This window comes from Heterocephalus glaber, unplaced genomic scaffold, assembly GCF_053883595.1.
Source record: "Heterocephalus glaber isolate CG9 unplaced genomic scaffold, H.glaber_assembly_v1.0 deba00000122, whole genome shotgun sequence".
NCBI classification, from domain to species: domain Eukaryota; kingdom Metazoa; phylum Chordata; class Mammalia; order Rodentia; family Bathyergidae; genus Heterocephalus; species Heterocephalus glaber.
Genome location: NW_028258138.1, coordinates 75,072,999 through 75,085,265, shown reverse-complemented (window position 1 = coordinate 75,085,265; position 12,267 = coordinate 75,072,999). Strand labels below are relative to the sequence as shown.

Below are 12,267 nucleotides of genomic sequence, written 5' to 3'. Positions count from 1 at the left end.
CGCGGGGCGGAGTTCCAAGGTCCAGCTGTTTGCGGGGACTGCCGGCCTTGGCACAGAGCTTGGGCAACACTGCGCGTGGCTGTGGCCACCGGGCAAGCGCCAGGAGCCTGGGCGCACAGAACCCCAGGCACAAAACAGGTATCGCTTTTGTGCAACTCCCACCCTTCCAAGGCTCTCTCTGTGTTAAGTATGCCAGTAGATGAGTCCAAAGAAGCTGGAAAGGAGATTTAGAAGGTTCAAACTCAACAATGTTTGTCTCCCTAGCAGGTTCGCCCTTTCCTTCCCCTTCACCCTTCCTTCCTTTTAATTCTAACCCCAATCTTTATAACAGTGCCTCACCCTGCTCCCCTTGCCCTGCCCGGTACAGGGTTTGAACCTGGGGCCTTCTCACTGAGCTATAACCTCAGCCCCTTTTTAAAGATTTTGTTTTGAGCAGGGTCTTGCTAAGTTGTCCAGGCTGGGCTCAAATTTGTCATCCTCCGGCCTCAGCCTCCTGCAGTGCTGGGATGATAGGTGGGCCCCACCACATTAGGCTCAAGTGTTTATCAGCAAGTGGAAGGATGATATGCAAACACGTTCTAAATTAGGCATCATAAACCCAAATTCAGAGCTCAGTTTTGTCACTGACTAGCTGTTTGATCTTAGAACAGTTACTTCACTTTTTGTTTTTTTGCCAAACCAGGCATTGAACTCAGGAACTTGTGCTTGCCAGGCAGGTGCTGGCACCACTGAGTTAAACCTCTGGCACTATACTTCACTTTTTTGATCTGTAATTTCCTCATTTAAAAAAGACAGAAAAATTTCCTATGTTATAGGATTGCTAATAGGATTTAAAGAGACACCTATGAAAGTACAGTCATATCCGTACTCAAATGCTTTGAAACTCATCAGATTTGGTATGCATTTTTGACAGGAAAATTTTGTCCCAGTTCCCATCTAGGGGTAAGCTTGAACTTGTGTTGCTGACAATTGGTGGTCTTTGCATCTCCTGGAACTAAGTGAGGACGAGGACCGAGGCACCACTCTGCTGCTCCAGGGGGGTGTGGAGTGGTTCCTGGTGAATGAGAGCTAGAAAGATGCTTAGTGCCTTATAGCAGATGGCTTCCAGTCACCATCTCGCCCTGGACATGTCCCGTGGATCTGCCATGCTTTTACTTATATCCTATGCTTTTCTCCTCTGCAGCAATGGGGATCCAACCTGGCGCTTCAGATATGCGAGGCTCCACCCCTGAGCTATATAGCCTTCTTTCCATCTTTTCTCAGGGTTTAAGGCCAAGCTTACTTTCTTCAAGCCCCTGAAGCGGACCTCGACCACATCAACTGGTCCTTCCATGAATCCCTATGTGTATACTTCATGGGGGTCTCTCCCATGCTTTGGTGCCCAGCTTTAGGGAAAAGGGCCTAAGAAGTGGACATACTCAGAAAGAGGGGAAGTCTGTGAGAGGATTAAAAGCTGGCAGTGTGGTCCCCAGGTAACCAACTCCCACCTGCAAGAAAGACAAGCACTGGCACAAAACAGGTCCCCCCAAAGGCTGAGGCTTTGGGGGTTCCAGGAACTGGGGCTTTCTTTCCCAGTGTATACCATGCTTAGGTTTGGGCTTTACGTATCTAGCTGTCAAGATGTCTGCCACATGGTTAGTGCACAGTAGATGCTCAGTAAATGATAGTAGCATGACTTAATGAGTAATAATAACTAACATTTACTGGACATTTACACATGCTAAGCAGTTTCCTCAGTATTCTCCATACGTTAGCTTGTTTAGCCTAACCAAAAAGGAAAGCAAAATCTTATAAAGTAGGGCCCTTACAATTGAGAAATGAGTGAATGCACTCTGATAAAGCTTTACTGTTTAACTCTAAAAAGAAGCAGAAACTATAAAGCTTTATTCCCATAGAACCAGAATAACCTAAAGTCAAAAGTCAGCCTAACCTAAAGTCAGCCTCTGGTTCTCTTCCTGCCACTTCTGTGATGGCTTCTCTGCATGAGAGCTATGAAAGCATCTCACTGTCAAGCAGGACATCTGCCTCTGGTGATCTTTCCAACTCTGAAGGCATAGGGAAAGTTCAGTTCCAAAGCTCCTGCAGCCAAGAGTCCCACTTGCCTGGCCAGTCTGAGTTATTCCTTAACCTCACAGGGCTGTCCTGGTTCCGATTGTTCCAATACTAGTATCATTCTCTCTTCTGTGTCACTAAAGACACCAGTTACTTTATATATTTACTTACTGTTTGCAAGCCCAGACCAAAACATGTGCTGCTAGCACAGCCTTTCTAAAGCTGACCTTTTATGCTTTGTCCACAGTGTGGGAGCTGTGGTCTCAGAGGTGATGTTTCATATGCTCACTCATCTACCTCTTTCGAGCATTTTTTTATTTTCTTATATTAATTTTTAAAAACTGATACATAGAAATTGTACATGTTTGTGGGATACCGCATGAGTATTCTGATGGGAATTCAAAGATGCTTCAAAATTGCTTGGTTAAGAGGCTGGGGGCATAGCTCAGTGGTACAGTTCTTACTTAGCATGAATGAGGCCCTGGTTCAAGCCATAGCACTGCAAAGCAAACAAACAAAAATTGCTTGGTGAGTACCTAGTTCCTTTTTCAGTTAATTCTTTCTTTCTTTTGGGCCTCTGTGTTTGTGTGACACTGGATCACTTTTCTGTCACAGTTCTTTGCCAGAAGCGGATGGTATCATCTTATAGAAACTGGCTTGGACTAGATGTTTGTGAAGACACAACTCTTATTATAGAAATCATAGTGTTAGCAGACCCTACAGTAGTCCTGTACATCCAAAATGAACCCACCAGGCATGTTTCCATTGGCCCTTATGAGCCAGGAATCCACCCTACTCTCAACAGAAAGACATAAAAGCATTAGCAACTTCTGGCCATCTTACGCTGATTTGGCCAACATAGTTTTGGCCATGTTAGAGATTCATTCTGGGGTTGGAAACCAGTAACTAAAGAGTCCCAAGGGCTGGGGATTTAGCTCAGTGGTGCTGTGCCTGCCTGGCAAGCACAAGGTCCCGAGTTCGATCCCCAGAGTCCCACTGCTCTCATCACCGGCCTTCCAGAATGGGGCTAGACAATGTCTACAACCTATTAGGAAGTCTTGAGCACTAGCAGGACACTGATTGTGGAACTCTTCATGAATCCAGCAAACACTCATTGAGTGTCTGCTATATGCCAGGCTCTGTCCTAGGCATGGGTTTATGTGAACGAACAAAACTAATTCCAGTCCTTATAAAGCCAGCCTCTAGGATGAACTCACCAAGAATATAAAAGAAAACTGAATTAACAAAGATAACTGACCAAGTTTAGGAGTTAAAAGATTTAAGAAAATGGGTGTGTAGATCCTCTAGCTTGCATTGAGATGTATTAAGTTAATGTTTTCAGGAAACTTCAGAATGGATAATGAAGGAAAATGGTTTTTAAACACTAGTTTAAAGTAAGAGTCACTTGAGAGCTTTTGAAAATTCTAGCCAATAGTATTTTTTTTTTAGGCTCGCTAGAGATTCCAGGAACCATTAATGTACAAGTCTCCCTTCTCTCTCCCCACACTCTGGATTCAGATTAATTGACTTTGGGTGTAGCTGGGCATCAATAGGTTTAAAAGTTCCCCAGGTGTTTGTAACTTGCAGCATTGTTTGAGAACCCCTGCTGCAGTATGATGGTTCTCAAACTTGAGGATGCATCAGAACCACTTGGGGCGGGTATGCTAAAACACAGATTCCTGGGCTCCATGCCCAGATTTAGTAGGTCTGGAGTTGGGCCTGAGCATTTCGTTGCTGCAAGTTCTCAGGTGACACTGGTGTTGTTGGTACAAGGACCATTGAGAACCACTCATGTAGTGTGACTTTTTCCCTGATCTATTTGCCATCTACGCCCTCTTCTGTTTGTAAAAGCACTTTGATCTTTCTTGAAGAGCCACCCTGCAGACCATGTTTTTGGGTGTAGTGGACATCTTCCCTCTTGCATCACTCCAAGGATGAGCCCAGGACCTGGGTTTGGCCGTGAGTTGTAGGGATTGATTGAGACTTAGTGCACGACCCAAGTGCATAAAATGGCCATGAACCTGGAGACCTTAGCAAGAATTATCAGGAGAGCGGCAATCTATTTCCATGAGATTTTGAAGTTGGGGAAATGCTGGTCTAAAGTAGCTGGAGGCAATCTTACCCTGTGCATGTAGGGAGAAGTCACCTGGAAATGAAGCCAACACAGTTAGGAGGCAGAGAGAGAGAGAGAGAGAGAGAGAGAGATCTAATGACATCATCTGAATAACTAGACATGCTTTTCCCCAAAGCCTTATCTATCTCTGTACTTTACTTGAAGAAACGAAATATATAACCTTTTGTGTAAGCCAGTTGAATGTCTCTAATTTCCAGGTTTTCAAACACCTTCCCACCCACTTCCAAGGTTGAGGCAAAAAACCCCTGAACTGTAGTAGTATCTTTAGATTGTTCTTAATTTTCAAACAGATGGCTGAGTCTCATTCTTATTTTTGGGAGAGTTTGTCTTCAATGCCCACAGCCTATGTCCATTTTACATGAATTAGGCTTCCTACCTACCTCCAAGTCCATTTTATGTGTCATCCCCACTTTCCTCAACAAGGAACCCCAAGGAATTCCTGGTCTCATCCTGCAACTGTACTGGGTGAGGGATCCCCAGAGCCAGGCCTGGCATGGGTACTAGTGTGACTGCCTGTCCTCTCCCCCTCAGGTTGGCCACAGCTCAGGGACACTGGACCATGGCTTCAGGCATCTGTCCTTTCCATAAACAGGCCGATGGCCAATTCTTTTTTCTTTAGGCCTTAGGCAGAGGTTTTTTTTATGTCATAGCACTTCCTTCCACTTCTTGGTGAAAGTCTGGGCCAAAAACATAAAGAAAAGCAACTTTGCCCTAACTCAGGGCGAGAGAGTCACGTGAGAACCTCCTTTCTATGCCAAATGCAGTGCAAACCTTTTACAGAACACCGCTCAAAGGTGTTTGCAGGCCCCGTGAAGGTTGTGAACACAGTTCTGGTGCATATAGAGGACAAGCCCTACTTGCCTCAGCCTTGCTCCAACTTCATGTTGGAATCAGATTAATATTTGTAGTGTTTTTTGTTGTTGTTATTTGTCTGTTGAGACAGGGTCAATCCAGGCTGGCCTCAAACTGGCTATGTAGCCAAGGCTGGACCTGCCTTAGCCTTCCAAGTGCTGGGATTACAGGCGTGTGCTACCATGCTTGGCTTCATATCTATAGTTTTTTAGAGGTTCTGCAGGGAATTTCAATGTGAAGTCAGGGCTAAGAACTGCTGACTTTGGGGCTTGAGGTCCCACTCTCAGGAAGAGTCTCAGCTTGGTAGAGTTTAGGAAGCAACTGGACACAAATCTTTGCTTTCTCCAACTCTGATGATTGGCCCCTTGACCCACTCTTCTGCTCCTGTCCCTCACCCCCCTTTGGAGACAGGGTCTCACTTTGTTGTCCAGGCTGGTTTTGAACCACTGGGCTCAAGGGATCCTCACAACTCAGGCTCCTGTTAGCGGAGATCATTGGGTTGTGACACTGCCCTTGGCATTCTGCCTTGCTATGCTCTTTGGTTGCTAAATGCATGTTCCTATAGCCTCATCTTCCACGTGTAGCCCTTTGACCTATGATCTGCCTGATTGCTAATACCAGAATGGTTCATGATTCTCTCCAAATAACATAGTCCTGGCCCCTATTTGTGGCTTAAAATGATACAATTCCTGCCCAGCATTGCTTATTTGTTCAACAGGTATTAGATGTTCAAACACCTATTATCTGTAGGTCACCAAGCTTACCTGTATATGGGAATTTATATAGGAAATATAAATAGGGTAAGACATGTTCCCTGAGAAAAGACAAAAAAGAACAGGGTGAATTCTAGGAGTCGGTTGATTTTCTATGGCAGCAAAAAGAAATCAAAGACAGTTGAGGCCTGGACATAAAGTATCTTCTTTATGAGATAATAGTCATAAATTACCAGACACACCTTAGATCAAAGAAAGGGTATACAACATGCATAGTGCTCCTACACTTAACTTGAACTCCAGATATACATTTATTTGAACTTGTGTGATGTTCACATGGGTAACTATTCCTAGGTGATATGTGTTATTTTAATAGTAATGTCTAGAGAAAAAAACATGACTGCCAGTATTATGTACAGTGATCTCTTCTAACTATCTGTGTAGCATGGTGTAACCACCACACCATTGCTGGCCTCATGGGTGCCACCATACACCTGGCGACAGCTTCTGGATTCTAATGACTAAGCTCATGCTTTATGACCTCAATCACTGGCCTGTAAATGTGTTCTTCTACACCTGCTCACCGGACACTGGCCTGCCTCTTTCTGTCTTATTTATCCTCAAGAGAGTTAAGCCCCTGCTCATCCTGTCAAACACCCTCATTTTTTTCAGGAAGGAAAGATCACTGATTTCCTGGTGGTCTAGACCAGGCGCAAGGTAGAGGGGGGGTCCATGCAATATTGGTGGAAACTGCAGGAACACACAGAGGACCCAGTGTCTTCCAAGAATGGCCAACCTTCATATTCTTGAGTGGGAATAGAGAGCAGGGCTGCTGGCAGCAAGGACAGGTTTCCAGAGCTCTGGGCTGAGGGGCCCCTGAGCTATCCTGAGCTCAGCAGAGAGCTATTTATCAAAGTGAAAGATGGCTGCAGCCAGAGTTGCTAAAAACAACCCACCCCAGGTTCTACCCATATCTGAAAATGTTTACTTCTAAGTAGGTCAAAGTGTTCCCAAAGGAGAGTAGTGAGAAGTGCCAGTCTGTCACTCTAAGTTTCAATCTAGGCAGGCTTACGATGGCCAAGCGTCCACTGTCAGTACCACTTCCCCTCCTACAGGCAGGAAGAGCAGTGCAGCAGCCTGTGGCTTCCCTGGGTCAAATGAAGAGATTCTGATACATTACATGGAAAGTGGATTATTGCCTTAATGCAACTCTGGTCAGTTTACTGCAGATTCCAATAATAGGAATAACAGGAGGGATGTGAAAAACACTGCCGATTTTCCGATTTCTGAGTTTTCAACCATTCAAAATAAATAAGAGGTGCTTAGCCCAGAGAAGAGTTCCCAGGAAATAGGGTTTCAGACTTCCTCAGTCAGAACTCCTTGCATCAGGTCATTTCCCTGTTCCCACCCTGATGCCCTTGTACAAAGGTCTAAGCCAACATCCTTGACAGGTCTTAGGAGATGGTGAACATGCTAAGACTGGCCCTTCACACAAGGGCTCTGCAGGGGCCTTCATGCAGAGGCCTTCATGCATGGTCCTTCCTTCTTTCCTTCCTATAAATATTTACTGAGAACTTTTTTTCCCTGGCAGTACTGGGGATTGAACCAAGGACATTTGCATTGAGCTACACCCCTAGTTCCCCTTCTAAAGAATTTTAATTTTTTTTAAATTTTGAGGCAGGGTCTCCTAAATCACTAAATTGCCTAGGCTAACCTCGAACTGGCAATCCTCCTGCCCCAGCCTTCCAGAGTGCTGGGATTACAGGCATGTACCCAGCTTAAGAACTTCTTATGTGCTAGCCCCATTTTAGATGCTGGGGATAGGAGCAGTGATAAAAATCCCTGTATTTGTGGAGACATTTAGAGGAGGAGGAGGCAGTGGGAGGAAAAGACAACAAACATTAACAAACTTGTCAGGTGGTGATAAAGGCAAGGAAGGAAATAAGGCAGGGAAGGAGGCACAGAGTGATGTAGAGGGTGGGCATTAGGGAAGAATGATCCAGTAAGCAGATAGGAAGGAAGTGGGGCACAAGCCATCCAGGTATGGAGAGTGTGAGGTGTTCCTGGCACAGGGAACAAAATGTGGGGCCCTGAAGTTGCATGTGCATGGCTTGATGGGTGAACAGCTTGGCCAAGCTGGCTGGTCAGGAGAGTGGTAGGAAGATGTAGGCAGAATACTAATAGCCTCCTCAAAGATTCTTACTTCCTAATATCCAGAACCCGTAAATATTTCACCTTACATGGCAAAAGGACTTTGCAGATATGACTCAGTTAAGGAACTAGAGGGGGCGAGGTTATCCTGGGTTATCTGCAGTGGGCACAGTGCAATCACAGGCATCCTGAAAAGCAGAGTGCCCTCCCTGGTCAGCAAAGGAGCCAGGTCCAGATGAAGGTCTTCTACCCCAGGACTCTTGGTGATGCTGACATCTCTCCTCCTCCCTCCACACAGCCTGCTGCATGGGACCACAGTACTATGTTTTATTCTGAAGAATGACCGTGTGCACACACCAATAAGACCAACCTTATGATTCCAAAGTCATTTTTGACATCCTTGAGCTCCCCAGGAATTTTAACATAGGCATTTTTACCAGCTTCTCTAAGCCCAAGAAGATGCTGTGACCACCACTCAAAATAAGTGGCTCCTCACTCCATGCACTGTCCTGTTTATTTGAGAACCAGACCAATTCTCCCCTGTTTCCACAGAGAGGTATGAGGATCCTCTTAAGGAAAAGCAAGCTGATGATGCATATTAGGTTGAACTTTCTGAAACTGTGATATTTAACCATGTTTTACTACAAAAATAGAAATTTCATACGATGCAACTTAATAAATTAAACTTCAAAATAGAAGTACGAATGGGAATGTAAAAAGCATATGGTACTTGGGCCAAATATTTTACCAAAAGATGCTTAGTGTGGAGAGAAAATAAAAAGCAGACAGTTTTAGAACTTTCAGGAATGAAAGGTAATAAAAATGTCCCTTTAGGGCTGGGGATGTAGCTCAGTGGTAGAGTGCTTGCCTAGCTTGTTTGAGGCCCTGGGTTTGATCCCCAGGAGCAAGGGGAAAAGAAGCTATTTTAGAACAGAGTATGAATGACTACCAGAAAAACAAAGAAACCTGACCAGTCTATAGAGAGTCTCAGAGTGGAAGCCACTCACCTCTATGCTCTGTCCCTAGAAAGGACACTAGGTCAGAGGTCTGTTAGTGAGAGACCAGGGTGTTCTCCATGTCCAGTACAGGGCTTAAACCAAGGGTGTTTAAAAGGACTACTAATCCACAAACAAATAATCACATGCTTAAGCATGTCAGGATTGTTGAATTTAATTAAAAATGTTTTGTTCTGTGCTAAGGATTTAATCAAAGTATTTATGGGGAAATTGCTAGGTTCTTATACCTTAGGAAAGAAGTCTCATGTGTGTGCATGCGTGCATCCATGTGTGGTGCTGGGGATGGAATCCAAGGCCTCAGGTGTGCCAAGGAAGCACTGTACCACTGAGCTGCACTGACCAGCCCTGTATCTAATGAACATATTACTTTGTTCCAGGTAAAGGTTAAAAGGAAAGGGAGAATGGAATGGTGGACTAGGACATGGGAAGGAGAGACTAGAGAAATGATGGGCAGGAAGCACTAGTTTTCAGTGCTAAGTATTGGAAATTTTCTAGCATGAGAAGTGCACTAAAACCCAACAGGCTTCTTCCAGAAGTAATACATTCCCAGTCCCTGGGAGAGCTGAAGTCATGCATGGTTGACCTGCTTTCAAGGACAGTGTGGAAGGGTTACCTGTATTAAGGGAAGGGGAAACTGACTACTTTTCAGGTGCTTCTCCTTTTAGGATTCCAAGAGCCCAAAGAATCCATTTTCCAAAGTGAAATGAAAGCTAATCAAGGACCACTTTTATTCAATTATAAAAAGAGAAAGTTTCAATTCTAACTTTTTATAATTCTGAAAAATGATTAGGAGTTCCTTTTAGGATCTCTACCAATGCATCTTCATCTATATTTAAACTTTTTTTTTTCTCAGAAGTGTCAGCAGCAGTAAGTTAATTACATTTCTTATTCAAATGAATTATTTTTGATTTCAGTCTTATTCAACAGTACTGTGATTTTTTAAAAACACCTTTTAAAAACTACTTTTCATTGTGAACATACTATAATTTGGCAATGTTATTATGAAATAAAATTGTGTCGGGTAGTGTAGCAACCAATTCTTACCCTCATTCATCTCTCATGTATAATTTTGCTTCTAGGAGGAAGTAAGTTCTAAATTTCAAAGTGGCTGCCTCACATCTGGTTAATTACAGACACAGCTGGTACCAAGGAAGAGGGATTGTAGACCAGCCTGCTGTAGTGTGGAACCAGTTACTTCCCACCTGAAAGAAATTATTTTAGGAAAACTCATCCTTTATTTATTTTAGCTTCTTATGATGTTAGGTATTGTGGAGTAAACTAAAAACTTGAAATTAGGGATGCTAATGCAGAATTACACTGAGAAGTAAGAGAGAGAGACTTTAGGAGAACTCTTCTCCTAGCCAGAGCAAAGGACAGGAAAGTCAGGGAGCCATAACTTTTTAGCAGTTCATCTCCTTGCAGTGGCAAGTGCAGGGAGCTCCCATGGGGCAGAAAATCTTTCAGGCTGGACCAGCTCCAGGGCTTACCTGGCCCCTATCACAGCTCCACCAAGCTCAACCTGTTGTCCAGAGTGCTGCATACTCCGTCTACCACCAGCAGGGGGCATCAGGATTTTATTAGTGGGCTTAGCATGCACAGGACAAAATCTGTCTCCAATTGCTTCTCCTACTCCCAGGGAAAGGAACATGTGGGGCCAGAGGTGAAGGGGAGAATGAGAATGTGGTATGTACAGTGTTTGTAATGGGGTTAATGTCTTCAAATCCTCATGCAGCCAAACAGGTTAATTCATGGGAGCCTTGTCAGTGAAGGGTAAATTTCCAGTCTCCATGCCTTCAGACTCGGGAGGACAGAGTGAGATGGACAGAGCTGGGCTCAAATCTAGGTCTCCTACATTGAGCAAGTCACCTAATCTAAGACTGTTCCTTTTCTGTAAGATGGAAAAAGATTAATCTGTTAGTATGAAGGCATTTACCTATCACATACCCTACAGTTTGGCCCAATAAACGTTAGGTATTTTTGCAAGCTGACTACCAGTTTAATGTAAATCAGTGGCATCGTAGACATGCTCAGCATTCTCAGGCTGCTGGTGGCACCTGTCTGCAGAGTCTGGTGAGCTTTCCTGGGCTACATTCTTCTGTACTTCCCTACACTCTTCCTTGTTCTGTACCACCTTCCAGAGCGTGCTGAGCTTTCCTGGGGGTAGCTATGTGATTACAACAGGAATCATGAGAACAGAGCCCCATGAAGAGCAAGAGCAGACAAGGCTACTGCCCCTCTGCTCCAGGACATCCACTTCCACTTCCTGGCCTCACCATGGAAGTCCTGGGCTTGGCATTAACTAAGCAAAGAGGCATGGCCCTGCATGTCCAGTTGCAGCCGGGAAGAAGCACATAGGAAAAGAAAAGGAGCACAGATGTCCTGTGCAACTGGGGAGAGAAAAACCTAAAGTGCTTTTTGGAGGTCATGAAAGAAAAGACCCAGGACTAACATTTGTTTTTTTAACCATCTTCACCATTTTTAGTGTACAGCTCTGTGACATTTAGTCACACTGTTGTGTAATCATCACCACCATCCATATCCAGAGCTTTTTCATTGTGTAAAAGGGAAACTCTGTACCCACTGAACAATAACTCCCCATTATTCCCGCTTCCCAGACCCTGGCAATGATCACCATTCTATTTTTTGCTTCTGTAAAGTTGAGTATTCAAGATACCTCACATGAGTAGAATAATTCAGTATTTATCTGGCTTATTTCACTAAGCATAACATGCTCAAGTTTTATTCAGGAAGTAACGTGTCAGATTTTAACCCCTCTTTAAAACTGAATAATATGCCATTGTCCACTATACGCCATACTTTATTCATCTGTCAGTAGATACTTGGGTGGCTTCTGGCATTTGGCTATCGTGAATAATGCTGCTATGAACATGGCATCCAGCTATGTGTTTGTGTCTCTGGTTTTGGTTCTTTGGGATATATACCCAGAAGCGGGATTGCTGGAGCATATACAGTGGTACCTTGGTTTGTGAACGCTTTTCTTTGCAAACAATTTGGTTTGCAAACAGAAGCATTTGGCAAAATTTTGTTTTTTGTTTGCAAACAGCATCAGGTGACAAACACAACTGCGGCCATCTTTTCCACACAAACACAAATGTGGCCATCTTCTTCAAAATCATAGTGCAAATTAAGTTCATGATACACTATAATTCTATTTTTAATTTTCTGAGGAAATCCACATTGTTTTCCATAGTAGCTGCACCATTTTATATTTCCACCAATAATGCACAAACATTCCAATTTCTCCACATCCTTGACAATAACTCTCTCTCCCTCTCCCTTGTCTCTTAAATAAAAGCCATCTTAATGGGTGTAAAGAGGTATCTAATTT

The 12,267-nt window shown here is 43.9% G+C and overlaps 1 protein-coding gene across 18 annotated transcripts in view; it reads right to left on the bottom strand.

Moving 5' to 3' along the window:
• Kalrn (kalirin RhoGEF kinase) overlaps nucleotides 1-12,267 on the bottom strand; it is a 698,268-nt gene that overhangs the window by 124,434 nt on the left and 561,567 nt on the right. The window lies entirely within an intron of this gene.